At 57.0% G+C, this 24,311-nt stretch overlaps 1 protein-coding gene across 5 annotated transcripts in view; it reads right to left on the bottom strand.

The window, feature by feature from the left end:
• The window catches only part of ZMIZ1 (zinc finger MIZ-type containing 1), a 232,646-nt gene that overhangs the window by 155,422 nt on the left and 52,913 nt on the right, over positions 1 to 24,311 (bottom strand). For all 5 annotated transcript variants that reach the window (XM_032312603.1, XM_032312598.1, XM_032312602.1 and 2 more), the window contains exon 3: positions 11,120 to 11,217. The gene's annotated coding sequence lies outside the window, so the exon portion shown is untranslated. The remainder of the gene's footprint in view (positions 1 to 11,119; positions 11,218 to 24,311) is intronic.

The raw sequence follows: 24,311 nt of genomic DNA, 5'->3' as shown, positions 1-24,311 counted from the left end.
TGGGGGCTGCCCTAGAGCCCTCGGGCAGCAGGGGTGAGAGCCTCTGGTTAGCCCCACCCTTTCTCCAATCCAGAGAAAGTGTGGCTCAGGGAGGGAGGGGACGTGTCCAGGAGCATGGTGAGTGTTGGGGGAGACTGGGACCTGGAGTCTAGGTGTCCTGACTTCTCTGACTTGGCTCTGAGCTCTTGGAAACAGCACCGTCAGCCCGGCAGAGCAGCCCATGGTGCAGATGCGGGAGGGAGAGAGGAGGCAGAAGGCCCAGGGAGGCCAGGACAGCACGCAGCCTGATGACACACGGGCCCAGCAATTCCTGACTCATGGCCACCCATCCCGTGACTCCACCCACCGCCAAAGTCCCCAGCCTGGCTCACACCCCACGGCCCACTGCAACCCCGAACCCCCTCCTGTTCAGGACCAGAAAGCCACAGAGGGAGGAAGGAGCTGTGGGGCCCCACCCAGGGCCGGGTAGGAAACCCAGACCAGCTTAAGGAGGAAGGACACGGACTCAGGGACATGCAGAGGAAGAGGCATGAGTGCTAACCCGGGCCCCTCCCTGCAGTGCCCGCAGACCTCCCGCCTGTGATGGCAAGCACCCTGGGGACCACAGACCCAGTTTATAGGAGGAAAACGGAGGCCTGCCAAGCCACCCACTTGGGTCAACCTTAGCCACATGGCTCCTTTTGAATCAGAGCCCCATACCTGGATGAACACGCCAGGCTTCCCTGCTGCTGTTTCTTGTCCCCAACAATGTGTTTCTGCTCTCTCCAAGAGCCTTCCATGGCTCGCCGTTGTCTAGGAGGCTCAGTTCTAACTCTTCAGCCTCATATTCAAGGCCTCAGCCTGTCTCTGACCTGTAACCTTTCCCTAAACATATCTGGGTCTCCCACATCTGCACCCCTGCCCATATTAATCCCGCTGCCAGGAATGTCCTCGGTGCCCGCAGTCTGATGCGATGGGGAAGAAATGAACACCCGCCGAGGGGCTGTGGGGGCTCAGACGCTGTGCTCTCTGAATATGAAGGACTCCTCACAGCTGGCTCTGAAAGGCCCATGTGGCAGATGTAGACGGCGAGGCTCAGTGGGTGAGGTGTCCAAGGCCATGGGGGCTGAGCTGTGACCGCACCACAGGGAGGGGCTGGGCCACATTGACCTCTGGGTGTCCCGGCTGCCGACAAGCCCTCGGCTGGTCCACTGGCTCAGCATAGCCCCTAGTCTGTGAGCCTCTCTGATCTCACGGCAACTCGGATCCGCTCACTTGGCATCCTGACCCTCCCCCTGCCCCGCTTTGGGAGCAGGTGACACTCTAGGTTGTACCCCCTGCTGATACTGAGCTGGGTGTAGGCTTGGGGTGGGGGCCACGGGTCAGAGAAGCAGGGCAACGCAGTAGACAAGGGCACGGACTCTGGGACCGGCTGCCGGTTCAACGTCCAGCATAACCACCTCAACAGGCCGGTTCACCTCCCTGTGCCTCCGTTTTCTCCCTGAGAAATGGGGGTAAGGGGAGCAATGACGTCACAGAGATGGGGAATATGCATTTCTGTAGACAGACGTTTAGAGCGCCACCTGCACAGAGGACTACAGAGGCACTCAGAGCTCACGGTATTACCTCGGGTCTCCCTGTGCCTTGGGCTCAACATCACAACATGAAGGAAAACCAAAGGCTTCTGAGTGCCTACCAGGGGGGAGGAGGAGGACAGGAGATTGGTGGCACAGGGTCCCCTTCCTGGTTTCTGGCCCACAGGCCTGCTCCCCTGGCCCTCCTGCCTGATCACAGTGTGCAGAGACCCCCGTGGGCACCATCACTCAGACCCTGGGAGGAGGGAGAAAGGCAGACTCCCTCCTGGGGGCAGATCCCCAGCTTCGCCCCTGCGCTGTTGCCCCAGACCTGGGATGACCCAAGAGAGGGGTCATGCCAGCATCGTCACCCTCATCCACATGGGGACACCAGCAGCCACCCATATCTGTCTCCTTGCTTGGGGCTTAGCACAGACAATGCACCCTGTTGGGCTGGAGACCAATGTCTGGGATACATGACTGAGGCTCCGGGTCAGTTAATACCCAAACCATAGGGTATAAATTCATCCCACCCACAAACCCTTCATCTCATGGGATGCTCTTAGTGGGGGCAGAGCTGCTGCTTCTCTCTTTTCTTTCTACAGCTGAGGCCCAGCGTGGTGGACTGACTTGCCCAGGTGTACCAGCAAGCTCGTGGTGGATCCTAGACCACGAAGCCTGGTCTCTGGGCTCCTGGGCCTAGCCCTATGATGAGGTTTCTCTTGCCAGTTGCTAAAGGTGACCGACTGTCTGGGAGAAGATAAGTCATCAGCATGTGTGGGTGAGGCATGGGCGTGGGCCCAAAGCTTCCACCCTTGGGAGGACCTAGAAGGGGATCAGAGCAGGTCAGAGGCAGGGCAGCCTGAGAGCCTGAGGACTGGCTTCCTTTCTCGAGAGGGTATGATTCCTGGCAGCAGCTCCCACGGGAAATAGTAGAAGCGCCACCCGCGGGAAACGGGGTGGGACACAGGGGGTGCCGGGCAGGGTTTCCTTTCGGGTGGGTGACCTGCGTGCCTGTGACCCTGGGGCCAGGCCGGGGTTGGGCTTTGCCTCATCCCTGGCTCAGGCCCAGACCACCCTGAGTCCCATCCTCCAGGCCTTCCCCGGCTTCCTGTCCCACTGGCCGCACCCGGCCTGGGAGAGATGCAGGGTGGGGAGGGCCTCCTCACAGACGCTCAGATTTTCTGGGGCAAGAGCGGGGCAGACTGCCCTGGCCTGCTCGGAGGCCTCTGGCTTCTGACCTCTAGACCTCCGGCTACTGGTTTCCTAGCAAGAGGACTCCACAAAAGCAGCAGTGGGATTGCACACAACTCCGGGCCTAGCTGAGTGGGGGTTGCAGGAACCAGCCCCTCCTGGGGGGCCTGGAAACACCGTCTTCCCCCACTCAAGGCAGAGGGGCAGTTTGAATTCTGAGGAGCCATGAGGGAGGGATGAGGATAAGGGGAGAAGTCGAAGAAGGGATAGCTGACAGGCCTCAGAGGAAGAAATTCCCACTGGTGAAAGATGGGGGGGGGCAGAGCCCCCTTCCGCAGAAGGCATGGTACTCTTACTGGGCAGCGCAGCCCGACCCTGGAACAGCACCTTGTCTGACCCTGGCCTGGACCCTGGATGCGAGCCCTCCATCCCATTCCCAGCCTTGCACACCTGTATCCTTACATGTGTCAGGGGTCTGGGGGTGGGTGCGGCGGGGGGGGGGGGGGTCGGCTGGAAGCTTGGCCCAGTAGCTGTGGGCCCACCTATGGCCTTCAGGTGAACCCAACCTATTCCCTGTGTCTCAGGAGCTGGAAACTCACCTGTCCATAAGTGGGAATGTGGTGGGAGCATCGAGGTTGGTGGCCTGGCCCAGGGAGGGGTAAAAGGCTTGAACAAAGGCCCTTAGCCCCCAACCCTGCTCCTCCTGGTTTCCTAAGGTACAGGCTTTGGACAACCCCAGCACCCCCGGTCTCTCTCAACGCTGCTGGGCAAACAGGCGCCTCCGAAAGCAAACAGGCCAGAACGTCCAGAACGCTCCTCCAGCCTGCTGTAAACCTACCGGAGACAGAGGCCTCTCAGAGCTCAGTGTTGGGGAGGAGCACAGAGGGGAGGTGGTTTGGGTCGGACTGGGGCTGGGCCCTGTCTGACATCACCCCAGGAACAGGGACAGAGCTGGGAGCCAGGTCTCTTGTGTGCACCACAGGCAGCCTAAGAACCTCCCTGGAGGCCATCCTGGGATGGGTCTGATCCCTTGGGCAGGAGCTCACTTTGGCAGTGACTTATCCATAATCCTCAATCAAATACACCATGATAGGGCTGTCCGTGGCCCCAGCTTGATGTTCTGCCTGGGGGACTCTGTTAGGGACGCCAAAGGCCTAAGGTCTATGGGCCCGAGGTGAGTAGGGTAGAATACAGAAGCCAGACTCCAGCCTGGTGGGTAGCAAGGGACAAGTTACCAGGAAGAGTTACTAAGACCACCATGGGGCAACAGTGTTTCCTGACCTTGAGGACATGCAAGCTAAGGCCAGGGACACACTGCCTAGGTAGCATTCTGGGACTCTTGCCTAGTACCTGCATACCCACCCCATCCAGGATCCATATTCAGTTGTGGGTGGCAAGATGGTTGGCCTGTGTCACCAGCTCAGCCACTGGCCCACCAACTTCTATCCCCTTCTTGAATAGGAGCTTCCTGTTATAACAGAATAGCCTTGGGCTCATGAGCTGGTGGGACTCTTCTGGGCTGAATACCCCTAAATCCTATTGCAACAGAAGCAAGGTCTGACAATGCTCTGTGTGGCTCAGATGTCAGCTCTCTGTGCCCCTCATCATGGGCACCTGCTGGGTTCAGCTGTCAGTCCCCTGGGGAAAGGGGATCCAGGGCCAGGGATGGGTCTTGTACTGAGCATAGCCTGGCACAGACCCGGCTGCCAGGAAATGTTGGTCAAAAGAAGGAGAAAGAGAAGGAGCAGGGAGAAAGGGGGCAATCAGACACTTGAACCCAGGTGGGCTCTCAGAGGCTCCTATGGGCCCCCCACAGTCCTCCCGCTCCTCCAAATCCCAGCGGGACTGTGTTTTCTATAGCTAAGACATGCCAAGTTGGCTGGGTAAATCTGGAGGAGGCCCACTTTCCCTGGGGCTCTCCACCCAGGGAGCCTTAGAGAAGGCCCTGAAGTTTCCAGGGTTCAAGGGTTTTGTACTCTGCCTACATCTGCTCTGGTTCTCATCAATCTGGAGGAAAGGGACCCTCCCCCCAGCCACTAGGCACCATCTCTGAACCTTGCTGGTTACGCCCTGCAGGTGCAGGAGGCCCATTCCCCTGGAGTGGCAGTGGCATGGGACATGGCTGCTTCATGATGGGGGCATGGGGTCTCTGCAGTCACAGGCAATCCTGCCCATCCAACAGGAAGAAAATATGTCAGAAGGGCAGGAAGTTCCAGAAGATCTGTGTTCCGACGACCCTACTCCTTGCTCAGCTCAGCCCGGGTCCTGGCACACAGCAGGTGCTTAACTCCCACCTGTTGAATTAATCAGTGGCCTGCTGGATGCATATGGGAAGGCCTGACTTGGGCTTTGAGGGGACAGCGCTCAGCAGCACGCTCCAGGGCACGTGACAGATGGTGGGTGCATCCGCGCATGCCCCTCTACGAGGCCGGGGCCCTGCCCTCTTGAGCCCTTCCTGGTCAGAGGACATTTCAGGGCTGGGAGGGTTCCCTAGAGTCAGCAAAGCCAATACTTCTGCACAGATGGAGGTAGGAGGGGTCCAAGGAGGGCAGGAGGTCAGAAGCTGGGCCATTCCTGGGCTGGGCCTCCCCACACCACGTCTAGAGGCCCAAGAAGTCTAGGGCTGCCCCCTCTGTCCCCAGTGATCTTAAGTCCACCACCCAGGCCAGTGTGGCCCCCTCCCCTGACTCCATGTCTCAGCCTCCATGTCTACAGCCTCCTGGCTGTAGCCGGCCTGAACTGCTTACTTAGACAAACAGGGAAAGCAGCCACGTGACTGGCTAAGGTTTCCTGGACCAGACACCGACACACACACACACACACACTCGCAGTGGGTCAGGTTGTCATGTGGCCCAGCAGGGCAGGGACTGGGTCAGCTCAGGTTCCCATGTCTCTGAAGGACAAGTGACTGGGCCTGCCTTTCTTCACCCAGAAGAATGCCTTCTCCAAACACTTGTTTTCTGCTTCCTGGACGCACCAGAGCCGTGCTGGATGGGAAGAGAGTGGAGTAGGGGTGGGGGGGGAAGGGGGGAAGGAGGGGGAGGAGCCTACGCCCAGCCCGCTGGCCTCTGTGGGGTGTTTTCCTTCCGCCCTCCCCACCCAGAGGGCAGCTGCCTGCTGGGAAACCTTGCCGCCCAGCCAGGGAGAAACCCCGAGCCCAGCATTTGGATGTCAGGCAGGAGGGAGGCCGCGGCTCTGGGAGGAGGCTGCATGTGAGTCAGCAGCAGACCTGTCAAGGCCTCGTACCAGAGACGGGTTTTGCAGCAGGACTCTGTGGCTGGCCCAGGGGGCATCCAGGGAGGAGAAAGGGTGGGAGAAGCGGGGAGTCTGAAGCAGCTCTGCCTTTGGTCTGTTTTTTGGGAAGTCTGTGGGCCAGGGTTTTGAGAGCTCTTCCAGCTTTGGGGCTCTGTGTCTCAGATACTTCCCTAGAATGGCAGGCCTGTCCCCGCAGCCCACTTAGGGAGAAGAGGATCATGTCTCTTGACAGGCAGGGCTGAGACCGGCTGGTAGGGGGAGGGGGTGCCATCAGCCCACTGCCCTGGCCTCAGGCCGGACTCCCAGCAGGCCAGTGGACGCAGAAACCCACCTCCCAGACACCTCAGGAAGGCAACAAAGAGATGAGGGGCGTGGCTGGGAGTTCTCAGATAGAAGCCACTTCCGGCCAGGCCTGGGTAAGTCCTTCAGCCTATGCTGTATCACCGAATCCTCACAGCCACTCCACTAGGTAGGTGATGCTGTCACCCCATGCGACAGATGACAGACAAGGGCTCAGCAACCTGAAGGTCACAGGGTTAATATGGGGCAGACCGGGATCTGCTCCCTGACCGTGCACTTCCAGCGTCTATGTTCTAACCAGAACCCCAAGTCCCTGGGGGCGGGTGCTGGGCTGGCCCGTCCTCTACAAAGGCCCGGATGAGGGGTCCCCTGGGATGTACAACCCCCACGGCCCCAGGCAGCTTCTGGGAGGGTCCCCAGGGCGCGTGGACGAGGGGGGAGGACAGTGTGGGTGGGGGAGAGCAAGGGCACAAGGGAAATTAGAGACAGCAGGTGGGGTGGGGGGCAGGGGAGAGAGAGACAGCAGGTGGGGTGGGGGGCAGGGGAGAGAGATGGGAGAAACACAGAGAGAAAGGGCAGGAGAGGAGAGGCTGGAGAAACAGAGATGGGGGCCAGGAGAGCTGACGGCAGGAAGGAGGGCAGGCGGGAGGGAGGTAGAGGGGAGGAGAGGAGGGCAGACACAGCCAGAAAGAGTGGAGGGGAAGAAAGGAAGGAAGGAGCAAGGGGAAGCAGACGATGTGGGGACTAACCCAGAAGCAAGGGGCAGGGATGGGAAGGCAGGAAGGAGAAGCAGATAGACAGAAAGGGAGCCGGGGTCAGAGAAGGAGAGGGCCCTGGAAAACCGAGAGGCAGAGGGAACGCACACCCGCCCACCGAACATTAAATACCTAACAGGAGATGACAAATCAAATGGGAATTACTGCGGTAAAAACATAATTAGAAACTTGATTGAAGTTAAACAGAATTTACATAACACTGCAAATTAACTTTACACGGAAACTATTCACTGGGAAGGCAATGAAAAGGCATTTCATTAGTAATCTATATTTAAACAATAGGCACAATGGAGCCTTCTGATGAGGAACTTGGTGCCTTCAACCAGAGCGAGTGCCAAAGGCTGCTGGAGGACAGAAGGCAGTGGGTGCTCCAAGAGGAAGTGGGCAGGGTCCAGGACCTCTTCCTTGCACCTGCTCGTGGGGGCTGGGGCTGGGCGGATGCAGGGGGCCAGAGCAGATTCTGGTACAGGTTCTGTCCTTGGCTTGCTGTGTGGCCCTGGGCAAGTATCTCACCTTCTCTGGGCCTCTGTTTCCTCATCTACAAAATGAGGACTTAGATGATGAGGCTCACATGAGAGTGCCTGCCAGCTGGGATATTGTAGGAAAGCCTGGGAGGTGGTGGCGGGCAGAGGTAGGAGTCTGGGCTCGGGATTCAGAAGGACTCGGTTCAGAGCTCTGCCCTGCCACTTAGTAGCTGTGATATCATGCAAGCTTCTTCCTCTCTGGCCCTGCTTTACCCATCTGTTCAATGGAGATAAGCCCACTCCCACCCAACATCACCCAGGCAGTGGAAGGATTTAGGGAGAGATTGGGTGGGGACAGGCTTAAAAAGTGAGTCTGAAGGCAGGATTACTTGTCCCATCCGCCCGGAACACTAATTAGATTACCCACAGCCTCCTGCCACAGAGCTGGGCAGCATCAGAGCTGCTTCCCATGGCTCCCCAGTTCCCAGTGCAGAGACAAAGTCGCATCTCCTAGAAGGACTGGGGAGGGGGCCACCAAGTCCCTGCCTGGCTCCATCCTATCCTCTGTGCGGAGAAGTCTCCCAAGCCTTGGCCGCATCCTGGTCTTACAAGGCTGTGCACTTAGGTGGATGTGCTGGACTGTGCCCCCCGGGAGGCCCCCAGATGGATTCATGCTCACCCTACCTCCTATTCCACTCCTGGGCCCCCCGACAACACGCACCTGCCCTGCCCCTGGGCAGCAGCCCAGCTCCGCAGCCTTCCCTGACAGAGCTGTGGGCATCCGCTGCGAGGGAGTGTGAAGCCCCACAGACTCACAAGAAAGGATGCCTTCCCCCACCAAATTCGCACACAATGGCCCACCAAAGGCAGCGAGCTCCTCTGCTCTAACTGGTGAGCAGAGCGGGCAGCTCTGACACACACTCATAGTCAGGAAGTTTCTACGGTTTCTTTTAAGATAAAGGATCCAGCAGTGCTTAGAGATTCAATAGGAAGCTGCTGGGTGCCCTTCCCCCTGCAGGCAGCTCCAAGCGGCTGCCTTGAGCCCTGTGTTTTCAGACAAGTGCTCCAGGCAAGGGGGAAGTCTCCTGAGCCCAAGAACCTCATAGAGGAGGTGGGAGGTCAGAACAGGTGGAAACTTCTTTAAAGAAAGTGCAAAGTGTGCAGACATCAGGGCAGGAGACTCCACCGAGACCAGGGAACGCTGGCCCAGGTGACACAGAGGTCCTTGGACATGGGCTCACACTCAGCCCAGATGCCCACGGGCCTTGCCCCTGTGTGGCCAGGTGTGGAGGGGGAAGCTGCTCTGGTTTCTCCCCTCTCTAAATATGGCTCATTGACTGAGGTCCCCGAACCTTTTCTATGCTGTTCCCTCCACCTGGAGTGTCTTTTCCCTGCTTTGCCAGCAAAATTCTCCTCATCCATTGAAAGCCTGCTGTCTCAGTTCTCCCATATCTCTGGCTGCACCTTCTCCGTCTCCTTTGCCGTCCCTGCCCTGCCTTCTCTCCCTCCAAGGGCTGGATGCTTGTGACTCGGACTCAGGCTTCTCATCGGCTCCCTCTCCATTCGCTCCTGACGTGACCTCTCAGCCTCATGGCTTGCAACCTCTTCGGTGCACAGCAGCTCCTACACTTCTATCCCCGGTCAGATTCTCTCCATCTCCCAGAATCCTGTACCCAACTGCCCGCTCAAGCTTCCCACTCAGGTGTCTCAGAGGCATCTCCAAGTTCATGTGTCTAAGACACGCTCCTCAGCTGCCTTCGGCCCTGCCCCACCATCATCCATGGCTGAGTAAATGACCACCTTTGTTGTACCAGTGGCTCCTGTCCCAAACCCAAGAGCCTTCCTTGACTGTCCCCGTCTTCTCTCCTCGACACCTCTCATCCACATGCACGCCTGTCTACGAGGTCTTTGGAGTCATTCGGACTCCCATGGTTCCCAGCCCCTTCCTCTGCTGGCTCTAGACCCAGCTGCCACCACCTCTACCTGGGTCCTGGCCACCTCCCTGCTCCACTCTTGCCTTCCTCCACGAGTGGGTCCCCCAGGGGATTTCCTAACCTCTCACTTCGCTGCAGCCGCATGGCGTCCTGGCTCCTTCCTTGAATGTGCCAAGCGCCTTTCTTACTCCTTCTTTCCATTTATGTCTCTGTTCAAAGGCTGCCTTGTCAGAGGCCTTTTATGATCCTCCTTGATCCGAGGACATCCACTTCACCCCGGCAGACTCTGATCCTTTACTCAACAAGCTTCCCTTCTTAGAACTTGGCATCACCGGACATAACATATATCACATCTTAGGTCTTTTCTGTCCATGCCTCTTCATGAGAATGTAAACACCATGAGGAAAGGAGGTCTTGATCATTTTGTCTCCTGCTGGGTCTCCGAAACAGCCCCTAGTCCCTGCACGGAGACTTTCTTAACGAACACTTGGGATATGAGTAAATGAACGATGCCACTTCTTCCGGGAAGCCTTCCCTGACTGCCTGCCTGTAGAAACTGCACAAAGCCTCTTCTCCTCCCTTCCCTGTGTAGTCAGAGATACAACACAAGCCTTGAGCGCTGAACTTATGGAGTTGGGCCTGCCTCCATTGCAAACTGCAACCTCTCAGGGCAAGGCTAGATCGGATACCTATCCTCCAAACCCAGCCCTTAGTGTAGGCCTTATAGGAGTCTGTGAGTGTTGGATGTGTGAGCTAATAATGAGTAAACGGATGGCTGGAAAGACAGGTGGGTGAACAGAGGAGTAGACGGATAGACGGATGGAGGAGTGATATGAGGATTGATGGGGGGAAATATGGCTCCGTGAGAGGATGGATGACGGACGTAGGGATGGACAGAGGGATGGGTCTCACCACAGTCACACAATAAAGACTAGTTGGTTGCTTAGGCTCGACAGGCAAACTTCTATGTGGCGAGTGGGCAAGACCAGAGCAGTGTCATGAGATTCGATGTGTAGAAACGGATACCAACAGACAGGATTGAGTTGAGCCTCTACGGTGTGAGCGGCGCTTGCTGTGTGACCATTTCCCTGTGCCTAGGTCTTGCAGTATAAACATGCAGATAATTATTCCTACCCAGGGCGATCAGGGAAATCGCTTTGAAGTTTCAAATACTGCCACAAAGGAGATCATGGCCACATTTCCAGCAACTCACATGTCTGGCCAGTGCTGCCTCGGAAAGCTCTCTCTTCTCAAGCCCCATCTCGCCCCGCTGAAGTGTACCCTTAATGTTCCATCCACAGGGGCTGGAACCCTGGCCACACCCACAGAGTTCAGACAGAACCAGGCTATTGAGCCAGATTAACTCCACATAACCATCAGGTCCAACGGAGTCACAGAATCCTCAAGAACTGAACTAAACCGTGACCCATTTCCGAGATGGACAAACTGAAGCCCAGCGACATTTTGTACCGGACACACACAAGGAGTTATGGAAGTCCGACAGCCTGGGTCAGGGGCTGCATGTGGAGACCGATGACCCTGAACTCAGCCAGCCCTATGGTGACCCAGCTGCCTGACCAGGCCCCTGGCCAGGCAGGTGAAGGTGGCCGGGTAGCACGCACGCAGCAGGGGTCTGCTGTTACCTTTCTAGGTCTGGTAGCTGAGGGACGGGCGGTGGCTCTCTTCCTCACACCCCTCACAGCATTGGTCTGACACCCAGCAGCTCCTCCTCCTCCTCGTCCTGGGTACACAGGGACAGAGACAGGACACATGTGAATAGCCAGGGACAAAGACCGCAGTCCACTCCCCGCACCTCCGCCCCCCCCGCCCCCACGGCCAGGCTAATCTCCGTGGCCTCTGGAGCCACTGATGCACACCCCGGGATGCCTGATTTATCCGGGGCCCCGTCTCCCCAACCCTGTGGCACGGCCACGAGCCAGCCAACCCCTCCTGGTGGGAATCTTGAAGACTAAAACACATATTTAAGTTTTGTTTCTTCTGGTGCTCGGGAGCTTTGTGTCGTTGTCTTTTTTCTTCCTGGTGAGAAAAGCAGAAGGCCATGGCCTTCCTGTGCGGCCCCCAGGCAGGGTGACAGGGAGAAGCTGTCGGGGTATTTTTAGCCGGCTACAGGCCCCCACAGCGTCTCCTCTCTGCCGTGCCTGGCTCCGCGGAATTATCTCACAGGGCCGGCCGGCAGCCGCTTCTGAAGCCACTCTCTGACCCCTGCCTGAATTCCTTCCTCGGTATGAACTGCTTACCAGATCTCTCGCCAGCACTGGGGGCCATTTTATGTGCGTCCACCTCTTCAGAAAACTAGCTCACTTCCTGCCCTTCGTGACTCTTGGTCCCAGCTGAGTCCCGTCTGGACAGCGGCTTAACTAACATACATATTTTTGACTTAATTAATATTTACCTTTACTTCAAGTCACTTTTTTTTTTTTTTTAGCTTCAATAAATCTGGCCTTGTCCAAATCGATCATATCCACGAAACAGCCCATCTGATATGCTCATTTCATATTGCCAATATCCCTTAATAAGTACACGACCAATGAAAGAAAAGTGTATGTCTTTCATTTACTACCGAATTCCAGAATCTTGTCAAGGCTACCGGAGTTACATGGGCCGAGCTTTGGCAAACTCACTGTTGCTAATCAGCCCTCTCCTTGCACAGAAAGAGTCATGGGGAGGGTTAGATGGCTCACAGGGCCCCAGAATCCACTAGCAAATAAGGTCAGGGGAAGTATAAGGAGGTCAGAGTCATGATGTGCTAGAAACTTAATACTGTCCTGTCTTCACAGCACTGGGCGAGACCATTTCTCTCCCCACAGGTGAACCTGGCTGTGAGAAGCTAGGCAGGTGGGCACTAGGCCTTGTGAGGAATGGGGCCCCAGGATGGGGTGTCCCAGTGGAGGGCTGTAGGCCACACTCGAGGACCAAGGTTCAAGATGGCATCTTTTCTCAGTATTGAGATCTCTAGTTCCCATCTGCCCCTTGCACCAGGATCCCTCAGGCCACAGTTGGTCATCAGGGGCTAAAAGCATAATCTCTTCTCTGGTTAGATTTGAAAGCACAGAATGCCTCCCCCTCTGAGCTTCTGTGGCTCTGGGTGCCCATTCTGGTATTCCAGAGTGGAATGAGTGTTCCCAGGTATGCCATGAGGGGTAGAGCCTGAGGACGCCAGAGGCCTAGCCTTGTGGTTCTTGCGCCCCTCCATCCTTCCCCACTCCGCCCGCAGGTTGGAGACCCTGACTGGGCCCCCAGCCCAGTGCCCCGGTGCCTGCCCCTCCCGCTGAGAACAGGATGTGGGTGTCAGGAGGTGAAGGAGAGTGTGGGGTCGGGGTAGGGAGTGGCCTCGGGACTGACTTCCTGAAGGCTGATCGGTTTACCACAGTCAGTTGGGCCCAGGACCGCACAGCTGTGAGTTATAAATGTCCCTGTCAGAGCCCAGGCCGAGAGGCCCCTCCGCTGGTGGAGGGTCCATAGCCCCCACTCCTCCAGGGGGCTTTCCAGGTGAGGGCCCATCCTCCAGGAGGCCCTCCACAAGTGTGTAGCCCTCATGATCTCTAAACTCGCTCACCTCCTGTCTCTATGATGTCTGAACCAACAGGGTCTAATCCCACCTCCCCCTGCCCACTCTATGCCCTTCCAGGTGTGAATCTTGTGGTTCCAGCTACCTTGTGAGCTCTCAGAGGGCAGGGACCAGGCTGGGCTTCTACCCGGCTGAAACCCAGGACTTGGCACACAGCCAGCCACCCTGGTGACAGCCTCAGGGGCAACTGTTCCAACTCAGCAACCTGCTTCCCACGACCCCAACCGCCCCTTGTGCCTGCCCACTGGGGCCCACATAGCACAGAAGGGGCAGGGGAGGAGCGGGGGACAGGGCTCTGGACGGCAGCGCAGGGACGTTTGCCCACAGGCATGGGGCTCTTGAGATATGCCCGTCCAGCGACTCCTTCGGGGTCCCATTCTTCCTGCTTGCTTTCCTTAGGGCTCCCTCAGCCTCAGGTGTGCAGTGTGGCTCACAGTCTGGGGTGCTCAGGGCCAAGCCTACAAGGTGAGAAGCTAGGTCCCTCTATCCCCCAGGCCCCGGGCCAGGCCACACAGGGCCAGGCCTCAGAAGTGCAGTAAGGGCAACAGGAATAAGCAGGGGGTGGTCCCGGCTCATGGGGCTAAAAGCATATACTATTTTGGGGTCCTCTGTAGACATATATATAGAATTAGAGATACTTACTTAAAATGAGAAAAGAAACACCATCATATTCCTAGAGCCTCAGGAGTCTGGGCCCCTCTAAACCGTTTACCAGAGATGCTCACACAGGAATGTTCCCGACATCAACCTGCTGCCCGCCCCACCTAGAACACTCCAGAGCTGCCCGCAGAACTCCCACTTTCCCCAGGGCGGTGCAGGGGTGGGGCCCAGAGGCCGGAGCTTCATGAGTTCCTGGCCAGTCGGCCTCTGATCAATAACAGTGATACAACTGCCAATGAACATAATATCTAACATTAACGGGCCTTGACCTGGTACCACTCTAAGTACTTGATGTGAATGAACTCATTTAACCTCCCCACAACCTACAAGGTAGGTACCCTGCCTATTTTAATAGGCGAGGACACAGTCACAGCAAGGTTCAGAAACCAGCCCGCGGTCACACAGGCAGGATATGAACCCCGACAGCCCAGCACTGGTGCAGGTATGAGCCTGCAACCAGTGTTCCCGGGTCCTGCTCTGGAGGGCCCAGGAACCTTTTCTCTGACCTGCAGAGCCTCGGACAGCAGCGGAGACCAAGGGTGGACACTGTGTGAAGTCCCCTCTGCGTAAACCATTCATTCCGCACAAATCCTCACGTGCCAGCACCAACCTTGTGACAGTAAACAGGGCCCCCCCCCCACTTTCTCGCTTTGTTCAGAGCATGCTGGGGTCCTCTCAATGGGCAGAAGTGGGCACCCCACTGACTTCCTGGGGCTGGGGAGGTATCCTGGAGATGGGCTGGGCCCACCCAAAGAGACCGTGAGTCAAGGGTGAGGAGGGGGCTTTGCTGAAGGTCACGTAGCATGCTGTCCAACTCCTTCATCTTATAGACACGAGAAACATGGCTTCCCCAGGGCCACCCAGGGAGCGGTGACCCTGCGTGAGGCCCAAGGCCAGTCTCTGTAGGGGTGGGGCAGGTCGCCAGCAGCCCCAGGGGCAGTCAAGGCCTGGTGCTGGTGGGACCGGCTGGCCAGGCCACAGCAGAGCGAGGACACAACCCTGCCTTTTGGCCTCCTTGGAGCAGGCCCTTTGTTTTCTCTCTCTGTTTTCCATCTGCCCGCGCCCCAGCCTTCCAGGCTTCCCCTGATTGTGTTCAGGGCGATAAAAGGGCAGATGAGCGCGAGATCTCTGGCAGCCGTCACCTCACATAGACACTGTGGCGGCGGCGGGTGGCTGAGGGGGGCCCCGGGCGGGTGACTGGGCTCACCACCAGCTGTGCGGAGCGCTTCTCTGAGGGACGCTTGGCCCATGGCCCTCAGAACCCTTTTGGCAACCCTGGGAGCAAACCACCATCACCTCCCATTTTACGGAGGGTGAGGCTGAGGCTCCAGAGAACAGTGGCCAGGATGGGTCTCTGGTTTCCGAGATTTCCAACAGGCCATACCAACCATGGTCCTGAACTCTCTGGCCACCCACAGGACAGCTGGCCTCGTTAGTCATTCCGCCTTTATATCCAGAAAGGGCCATGTTCAGACTGTTCAGGAAAAAGAGAGTGGAAGGTCAGCCAGGGTCTTGTCCGCCAAGGCCCGGGGAGCTGGTTGGTCAGAAAGTCCCCTCGGAATCACTTAGCCACAGCTGGTCACTCTGTGCAAGATGGAGCAGAGTCTGACTTCCCGCCTCCCTGAACCAGAGTCCTTTTAGACTGCTTCTGGGGGCAAATGCTTCCTCTGTGGTGGGCTAATTCCTACTGATAGCAGTGAGAACAACGTGATCCAGGGATACTGCCGGCCTGGATGTGGGATGGGGGGGCAGTGGTGGCCTGCAGGCCAGGGCCTGGCCAACCCTGACCTCAGGTCCCTGCCACCGACCCTGGCCTCGCCCGCCTGGCCTCCTGTGACCTGGTGCTCTCAGACCCTCCCTGAGCATGTCCCCAACTTCAGTTACCAGATACTTTAAGTCTCATCCGTGTTCTATCTAAATAATTTATGTATTGTTATTGAAATCACTTTCTTTTTACATACTCTCATTCAAAGCAATACTGTGTGAAATCATGGGTTTCCTATACTAATCATATGTTTTTCTAATTTCCATAAGGATAAATATGTAACATTAAGATCTGAAATTAAGACACTCACACAGGCCCTGGTAGCCCACCGAGCTTGAGGCACAATACTGTGTGCAGGCAGGTCCTGGGGGAGCTGGCCAAGACTTGGGGGGGGCGAGCCTCTGGAGGTATGCTCAGGGGGCTGTGAGAGCAGAGCCCTGTGCTGGATGGTGAAATGGGAGGAGGTGTAAGTTCCAGAAAGGTACACAGAAGGTTTGGTTGGCAATCGGCTCAGACCAGACTACATCTTCTCTCTGTTGGGCCTGGAGTTTGGTCCCGATATTTCCTAGCTGCAGATAAAGCCATCTCCTACTGAGTCCTCCTGACCCAAGCACGATGCAGCCAGAGGAGCCCTGGAGGGGGAGCCCCAAACATGTGGGGCAGGGGTCTATCTCTTTATTAGGGGATGCTAGACCTCTCTGGGCCTCAGTGTCTGCATCTGTACAGAAACTGTGAATGAGCCAAAGGTTCCTCTCAGCCTCTCTGAACCATGGTGACCTCCGGGTCCCAGGCAGTTCTTCTCACCGCCAACGGAGACCTCCCTTGACCCATCCCTCCCACACCTGATCAGGGGCCTCAAGCGACTTCTGGGGTGCCAAGGGGAGACAGGGCCATCCTGTGTGACAGCTACAAAATTAGATAATCAGCTAATCACCAGCAAATTAGCATCCCATCTTTACATAGAACAAATATAGTATTTACGTAAAAGTTGTTAGGAGTTTCTCTCTTTTTAATTAGCAGAAATAAATGCAAAATAAATGGTAATTAGGCAGCTGATGGATTTGGTAGCACAATTATGCCTGCAGCCGTGCCCTAGTCCTTAAGCGTGCGCGCCGAGGAATCAGAGGGGCCTATTTATATAGTTTATTTATAAAACAAAGTTAGCAGAAACAGAGGGACGAGGCCTGGGCATTGCTGAGGGAGGGGGTCTTGGTTGCAGGGGCAGGGCGCTGGGAGGAGAGGGGTTTCAGTGCCCAAGGAATGGAGGGGTGCTTCGTGCTTAGTGCTGGGCTCTGGAAGTGTACCACCAAGGCCCCCACGTGTCTATTTCAGGCCCTGCATGTGTCACTGGGAATGGCTTCCCTGACAGGAAGTAGGCTAGAGCTGCATGGAGGGTCTGAGAACAGCTGTTCTGTGCACTTCTGTCTCTTTCCCTCCCCTGGTTCCTACCTCTCTCTTCTTTGCTGGCCCTCTTCCTTCACTGAGTATTCTCTGTCCTGCACCCAGAGACATACTCTTCTAGAATATTGCCCATTTCCTCCAGAAACTCAGGAGAACAAGGTGCAGAATAAAGTACCCAAACACTGGGATTACATTTCAGACCAGTGGAGAACCCAGTGGTAGTACAGAGGCAGGAGTCCTCAGAGGAGGCAGCCCAGAGGAAGAGGTAAGAGCTGGGTTTTGAAGGATGCATAGGAGTTTTCTGAGACGGTGGGAAGTAACAAAAGGAGCCACATGTGCAAAGACAGGGAGGTGGGAAATAGCATCCCATGACTGTAGGAAAGACTGTATCAAGGGTGTGGAGGCTAAGGAAATAAGCAGGGCCTAATTGCAGCCGGTCCTAGATGCCAGGCTAAGAACAGGTTTAGACTTGATCCTGGAAACCATGGCAAGGTCTGAATGGAGAGAGTGGGGCAGCCCCTTCCCACTCCCAGCTCATTTCTTGGCTTCCCCTCCCCCAACCCCAGAGCTAGGGAGAGGGGAAGGCCACAGACCATCAGAGGCAGCTGGTTCAGCTCAGCTGAGTGAGCACAGAGCAGGAGGCTAACCTGATTATAAGGGACAGGAGGTTTGTCTGCAGGGCGGAGGGTGGGTGACTGCTCTGAAAGTGACAGGAAGGGGGACATGCTGGGCTACTCTTGAATCTCTGGAGCAAGAGGCCTGCCTGTCCTAGAACGGAGCACCGTGCCCTGCCCCCTAACCTTGAATGCTGGGGTGGCCTCACCAAGCCCGGGGGAGGGGCGACAGTACTACCGGAGGCCCCACCCCCTCCCAGACTCCAGTCCTAGCTGTGTGGCCTTGTGCTGTGACCTTGAGGAGCCACTCCTAACTCCAGGCCACATATTCTTGTCTCCAAAACAAAGACCTGTAAGAGAATGGGGGATAGGCAGTGACCAGTTTGGCCCACAGTGCCAATCCCATATAGTGTGATGTGCCTGGGGTCACTAAAGCCTATGTGCTCTCAGGGACTTAAGGGAGGCAGGCGACCTCATCTGCCACAGTCCCTACTGCTCCCTCCTGCCCTGCCCCAGCCCAGTGCATGGGCTTGTGAGGCATGCCACCAAGAGTTGAACTGAGACCCTGAATGATAACCACCTAAGGCCCTTCCAGCTGACAACCTGCTTTCCACAGTCCAAAAGCTCAGGAGCAGGTGAAGGGACAGCAGAAAGCCTAAGAGTCAGAGGAACTTCCTGTCATTAACCCTGTAGGAAGACAGTTGGGGCACTGGGGCCCTGGGGAGCCTCTGGCTGCAGCTGGCCAGCAGCCCTTCCCTCCTCACCACCAGTGACCGCCCTCGACTTAGGCTGACCGTGTCTAAACTGGGAGCAATAAGCTACCCATGCACCCAAACCCGGGGCCATTCAAAAGCTCAGACAAGCCCTGGGCAGCAATCCGCAAGGCAAAGCCCTGGGTAGGGACTTCCAGCAGCGGGGTTTCTGAAGGATTACACAAAGGGGGGACCCTCATGCTCCCTAGCCTGGCCAGCTTTCCAACCTCTATACCATCCCTGTACAAAGCAGTCCCATCCCGGTCTGGAAATGGCGCCTGAGCTGCAAGCCGTCGTCACTGGGGACAGAGCTCTGAACTTGTAAGGGAAGACGAAGATCACACCCTCACCACTTCTCTGCTCTGTAGGCTGCGCTCCTGCCTTTGGCCAAAATCAATAAGAATCTGCACTGTGATTGTTTTACCAGCACAAGAGGCCGGCTCCTTGCGATGACATTCCACCCCTGGCGGCGCCGGGGGTGTCCTTTTGTCGCTGGACCCCGAGAGGCGGGGTGGGGTGGGGTCGTGATGGGGGGGCCCGTGCAAGTGGGGGAGCAGAGAGAGGCGCACAGAGCTGCTCTAAGTGCCTCTCCAAAGACAAGCCCGGTGCTATTCATCAACTGGTTTTCAGGACTGTGAGAAATCAATGGCATTTGTGCTGCAAACTCATCATTAGGACAGGAAAACTCTGCAGTGGAATTGATTTGTTTAAATATAATAACACAATTTAACAGAAAACCGTGGGGGTGGGGAAAAGACCCAGGCAAACAAGACAGTTCAGAGGACGGGGAGAGGCACCAGCCTGGAAACACCTTACAAGGCAGCAGTCAAACCCCAGCACTGCCTCAGTCTCCTCCCCAAACAGAGGGGTGAGGCCAGGCGGTATCCCTTGTCCTCTGTCACCGGACGCCAGGCAGCTCACACCCACTCTCGGAAATGCCCCTCGGCAGCCCGAGGATGAGCCCAGGGGCCGGCTGCTCACTGTTGTGTTGTTCTTAGAGGTGACTTTGGCTTGGTGAACATCGGTTCAACCCAACAGACTCTTAGTAGGTACCTGTGAGGGGCCATGGGAGAAATCGAGAGTAAATCCTGGTCCCCGCTCTGAAGGCATCCTGTGAAGACAGGGTGGGTAAGGCAGGCATGCAGGAGACAACCTGGAACCAGGGAGGTCTGCGCTTCCTGGGGTCTTAGGAGATGTGGGGGAGCAGTGCTGGGACAGGATGAAGGGCAAAGAAGTGACAGTAAGGGGGCAGAAATGGAATGTCCATTCAAATAACCAGGAGGAGCCCCTAATCTCATGAATAGGGGAGCTGCCCACTCTGATGGTAATGATGAGAGATAACTTTATTGATCCTTAAGATGTCCCAGGGCCCCACAAATACTCAACACCCGTCACCACACTGACTCTCAGCCTCCTATGAAGGATACTACCCATATCCCACAAATGGTACCACTCAGGCTCAGAGAGGTTAAGTGAGTGCCCAAGGTCACACAGCCAGTTAAGTGATGGAGGTGGGGTCAGATCCCAGGGCCTGTGCACTATTCAGTGTACCTCCCGCCCTCACTGGGGCTTGACCTCTACATGAACTGGGGAGACACGGCCCCTGCTCTCTGCAGCTAGGGTATGAGGTGCACTGGATGGCTCAAGGGAAAGTCTAAGGGATGGCGTGGGGTCATAGGCTCTTGCTACAGGCTTTGGCCCTGCAGCCTGGGTGAGGCAGGAGCGCCAGGAGCAGAGCAGGCCTGGCACTCAGGGCACTCTCCGACCTCACAGAAGAGCTCTTCCAACCTCCCCCAGAGGGCAGGGATCCTAGGGAGGAAAGCGGCGGGCCAGGTCCTAGAAAGACATGTCTGTGGCGGGGGGAGAGACACCCAAGCTGGGAGGAGGGCTGGAGAGGTTCAACCCAGTGTCTGAGGGTTGGGAGAGCATAGGCAGGCTGAAGTCCTCAGCGGAGGCCTGGCAGCTTGAGGCAGCCTCACCGAGCTCAAAAAGGGCTTTAATGTCAGTTTCAGAATTTGGACTTCATTCCTGCTGACAGTGGGAAGCCGGGGAGGGCAGCAGACGGCCGGACAGAGGTGAGTCATGGCGAGGCAAGAAGAGGATAAGACCCTCAAAGCCAGCAGAAGGTGGGGGTGGTGAGAGGGACCCAGGTCCGGAGATGGGTCAGGGGGTTGAACTGACTGTTGGAGGTGGGAGTGAGGGAGGGAAGGTGTCCAGGATGACCCGGGCATCTCCCCCAGCCCTCTGGGGCTGGGACATTCAGCTGTGCTAAAACCAGTGGCTGAACCGAGTCAACAGGAATTGACCAGAACCCCAAGGAGCACTGGGCCCCTCCCGCTAGGAAGTCCTGACTTGGGGGGACACTGCTGGCTGGCAGGCTGTCACCACCTCGGCTCTGTCCCCCTGCTGACCTTTCTCCTTTGTCAGCAGTGTTCTCTATCAATTCACCGGAAGGGCCAGTGCAGTCTCGCCGGGCTGCCTGGGCCAGGACTGGGGGCGGGGGCTCGCTCTGCCTTCCCTCTTTTAAGGAAGAAGTCTCCAGAGCATCTCTAGAAAGTCAGGAGCAGAGATGCCAGAGTGGTGGGGGACGGCCGCACCCCTCCTGCTGGCAGATGGGAGGGAGGGAGAAGAGGAAGCTGGTGGGGGGTTGGGGGAGCTGCAGCCAGGCTGTGGGGGATGGGCAAGGAGGATCAGTTTAGAAGAGGGATCTAGGATGTGGGGGAGGGGACCCGGCGGGAGCTCCTGAATAACCCAGAATGTACCAGCCACCCCTGAAGCCAAGGAGGGGGTCCAGAGGGTCTGGGGGGCCTAGGATTTAGATAGGGCTAGCATGGTCAGCTGTTCTGGGGTGCCTGGAATGGAGTGGTACATGGGATATGGAACTCCCAGTACTAAAAACTGGGGTGGTCCCAGGCAAACCCTAACCGTCGTTCACCCTAGCGGAGGTGAATGTAAATTCCAGTTTTTAGTTCTACCACTTTCAGACTGTATGTGACCTCTCTGTGCCTCAGTTTCCTCATCTGGAACATAGAGCTTGTCAGAGCACCTCGTGTACAGCCGTCATGAAGACAGGATGAAATCGTGTATGCATGTGCCCGTTACTGTCACTGACCGCTTCCAGTACCTTCCCACCGTGAGGACCGACTAGTACCCACTGAATGCTCGCCCAAGGCCAGACCCCCATCTAAGCCCAGTACATGTGCGCTATTTAACCTCACCATGATTATGGGGCAGGGGCCATTTTCACAGGAGAAACCAAGGCATGGAGGAGCTCGGCCCCCAGCCCAGGTTCTCACAGCTGGCAAGTACAGAGCCCAGAAAACCACTTCTATTTCCACTGGGCAGGCCCCACAGTGGGGGACCTGTAGGCCAGGGTCAACACAATTCTGCTTATGCTGGACAAATACACAGGCTGGGCAGGTGTGGCAGGAACAGGCAAGGGACCCCTGTTCTCAGGGAGACCAAGTCCCTGGTCCTCAGTCCTTCCCCTTCTGGTCCAAACACATTCACCAAATTTATTAGGTTCCTAGGGTCTATGGATACCTTAGTGAGAGAGAGGGAAGCCCCCAGAGGTACCCCCCAGAGGCCTCCTGGTGGCCCCGGGGGCCCAGCTCTCTGGTCTGGCACTTTCTACAAGTGACCTCATTTCATTCTTATAAAAACACAGGATCACGTAGGATGCCCATTTCAGAGATGAGAATATAGAGGCTCAGAAACTTGCTAAGGTTGCCCAGCTGGATTTAAACATGTCCGTCTCCAATGTCTGGTCTCCTCTCAGCGGCTGATGGGAAAGGATGAACAAGCAGCATGGGGGCAGGAGGACACGGCTTGTAGGTCCATGGTAGGACTTCAGATGAGCACCCAAGAATTCTGAGGATGAGGGGCACAGCTCCCCCTCCCCCTAGAATTTAGGGAGCCCAGGGGAAACTCTGGCAGCTCAGGGAAGGGGTCCAAGCATGCAGGGGTAGGGGGGCCAGGGGAATGCAGGGGAAAGGGGGGTGAGTGCCAGGGTTCAGGGAGTGGCCCATCACCCCAATACCTGGGGGTCAGGTAGGCCTGGCAGAGACCCCTCTTCAGTTTTCAAAGCTGAGTGCGCAATGCCCTTCCTGCTGTGACCCCAAGGAAGTCCTAGGCACCAGCAACTGCGTGCTCACAAAGCAATTAGCTCACAGCGCCCAGGAGAAAGGTCGCCGAGGTGGGCAGGCAGGCGCTAGCTGGGCAGGGGCCCTGGGAAGCTGGGCCCGGTTATTTTTAGCATCTTGATTCAAGAGGAAGGAGGCCCTCCTCCCCACCAGGTAAATGTCAGTACACTGGCAGACCCAGCCAGTTAAAGTAGCTGGAGCCAAGGAAGAGAGACATGACTGGCGTCTTTGTCCTTGGCTCCCCGGCCGCCGGGCTCCCAGGGGGTCTCCCTTCCTCCTCCACCTCCTCTCCCTAGGCCCTGGTGCATCTGCCTTTTGGCCACGAACAGAAAACATGGGCTTGGTCCCCAGAGGAGCTTGACTGGGGCCTGGGACCCTAGATTTGAGCTCTTGCTCAGCAGCGTGTGTGTAACCCTGACCCAAACTCCTGCCTCTCTTCCCAAAGTGCAGTTTCTACAAAATGGGCCCCACAAAGACCACCATTTTATTGTTTATGAGGATGACAGGAGCTGGGGTCATGAAGAGGCTTTGCAGGAGGGTGACTTGCCCTTCCTGCCAGTGGTGGTAGCTGTATTCTTGCAGAAGAGAGTTCTGGGTTGTCCTAGCGGGAACGTAGGCCAGCCCCGGGCTGACGGCCTGAGCTGGCCGTGGTGCACACTGCTGGGGAGATCTGCACAATCTCGGGTACTAGGTGTCCAAGAGCCTGTGGCTGCCAACCCGCTGATAGGAGAGGATAGGAGAGGCTGAGAGAGGACTCTAGGGGTCAGTGGAGGCGGACCGAACACAACCGGGGCTCAGCCTGGGCTACGGGGAGGGCCCACACTCGGAGGGGCGCCAGCACACCCAGCCCTCCACACATCCCAGGCCTGGCGCCGGCGTGTGGGACTCACGCTCTGACCTGGACTCCTTCCTTGGGGAGGGCCACCTGTCCCCCCTTCCCTGAGAATAGGAAGGACAAGGGAAGCCCACTCCACAGACTCTTGGCTCTGGAGTTGGCTCTGAGAGCCCGACCCTTAGCCTATTGCAAGGGTGGGGGGGTGGTCCTTCCCCAGGGGGCCCAAGGCCCCATCCGGCCAGGCTCGGGGAGACTCCTGGCAAAACCGTGGAGTCTGAGGTCAGCTCTCCCCTAGCCAAAGAGAAGCCCTGGGTCCTACAGCAGTGCCCTTGCCTTTGGCTGCCAACTTCCAGGCAGCCTAGGATCTTGGCATTTGCCCACACCCTCCCCAAAGGCAGACCCTTCTACTGAGGTACTGCCCTACTGTGTCTGAAACTCTAGGGAGATCTGAGAGAAACTGAGGCACAGAAGTGGGGCAGGAATCTGCTCCGGGATTTAGCAAGTTAGAAGGAAAGTGCAAACTCCCTTCTCCTTCTGCCATCTGGCCTCTAGGGGGCATGTCCACCTCATTTCTTTCATTGCCCAGTCTGGGCCCTCCACCCAGCCCCACAGTCTGCCCCCCACCCCCACCCCACGTGCCTGCCTCAGGGCCTTGACCTAGCTGGTCCCCTTTGCTTGGAATGCTTTCAGTTCACAGTCATGTTCTTTCTTTAGGGTCCAGCTGCAGCTCCACTTCCTCCAGGAAGCCCTCCTTGACCCTAGAGTCCCTTGGAACCCAGACATTTTTTCTGGATACCACACCAGATCCTTGGCCTCATAAACTGCAGGCTGCGCTGGGCACCCTGTTGTGGCTCAGCCCAGGGAGCCGACAAAGGACTTTGGGCGGTCCCTGGTTTCATGAGCCTTCTGTCCTTTCTCACCCCTGTAACTTGTCAGCTTTCAAATAGGGCCCTGACTCCAGAGTATTCTCTCCACCCTGGCCTGTGGGCCAGTAATCTCTAGCCCTCACTCCTTTCTCTTGGTAAACAGATGGGAGGAGGAGCCCTCATGGTCCAGGCCTTGGCAGGAGGTGGTGAT

This window comes from Mustela erminea, chromosome 14 (assembly GCF_009829155.1).
Source record: "Mustela erminea isolate mMusErm1 chromosome 14, mMusErm1.Pri, whole genome shotgun sequence".
In the NCBI taxonomy this organism is placed as follows: domain Eukaryota; kingdom Metazoa; phylum Chordata; class Mammalia; order Carnivora; family Mustelidae; genus Mustela; species Mustela erminea.
The sequence above is the reverse complement of the archived record's forward strand: the minus strand, read 5'-3'. Positions and strand labels throughout refer to the sequence as shown.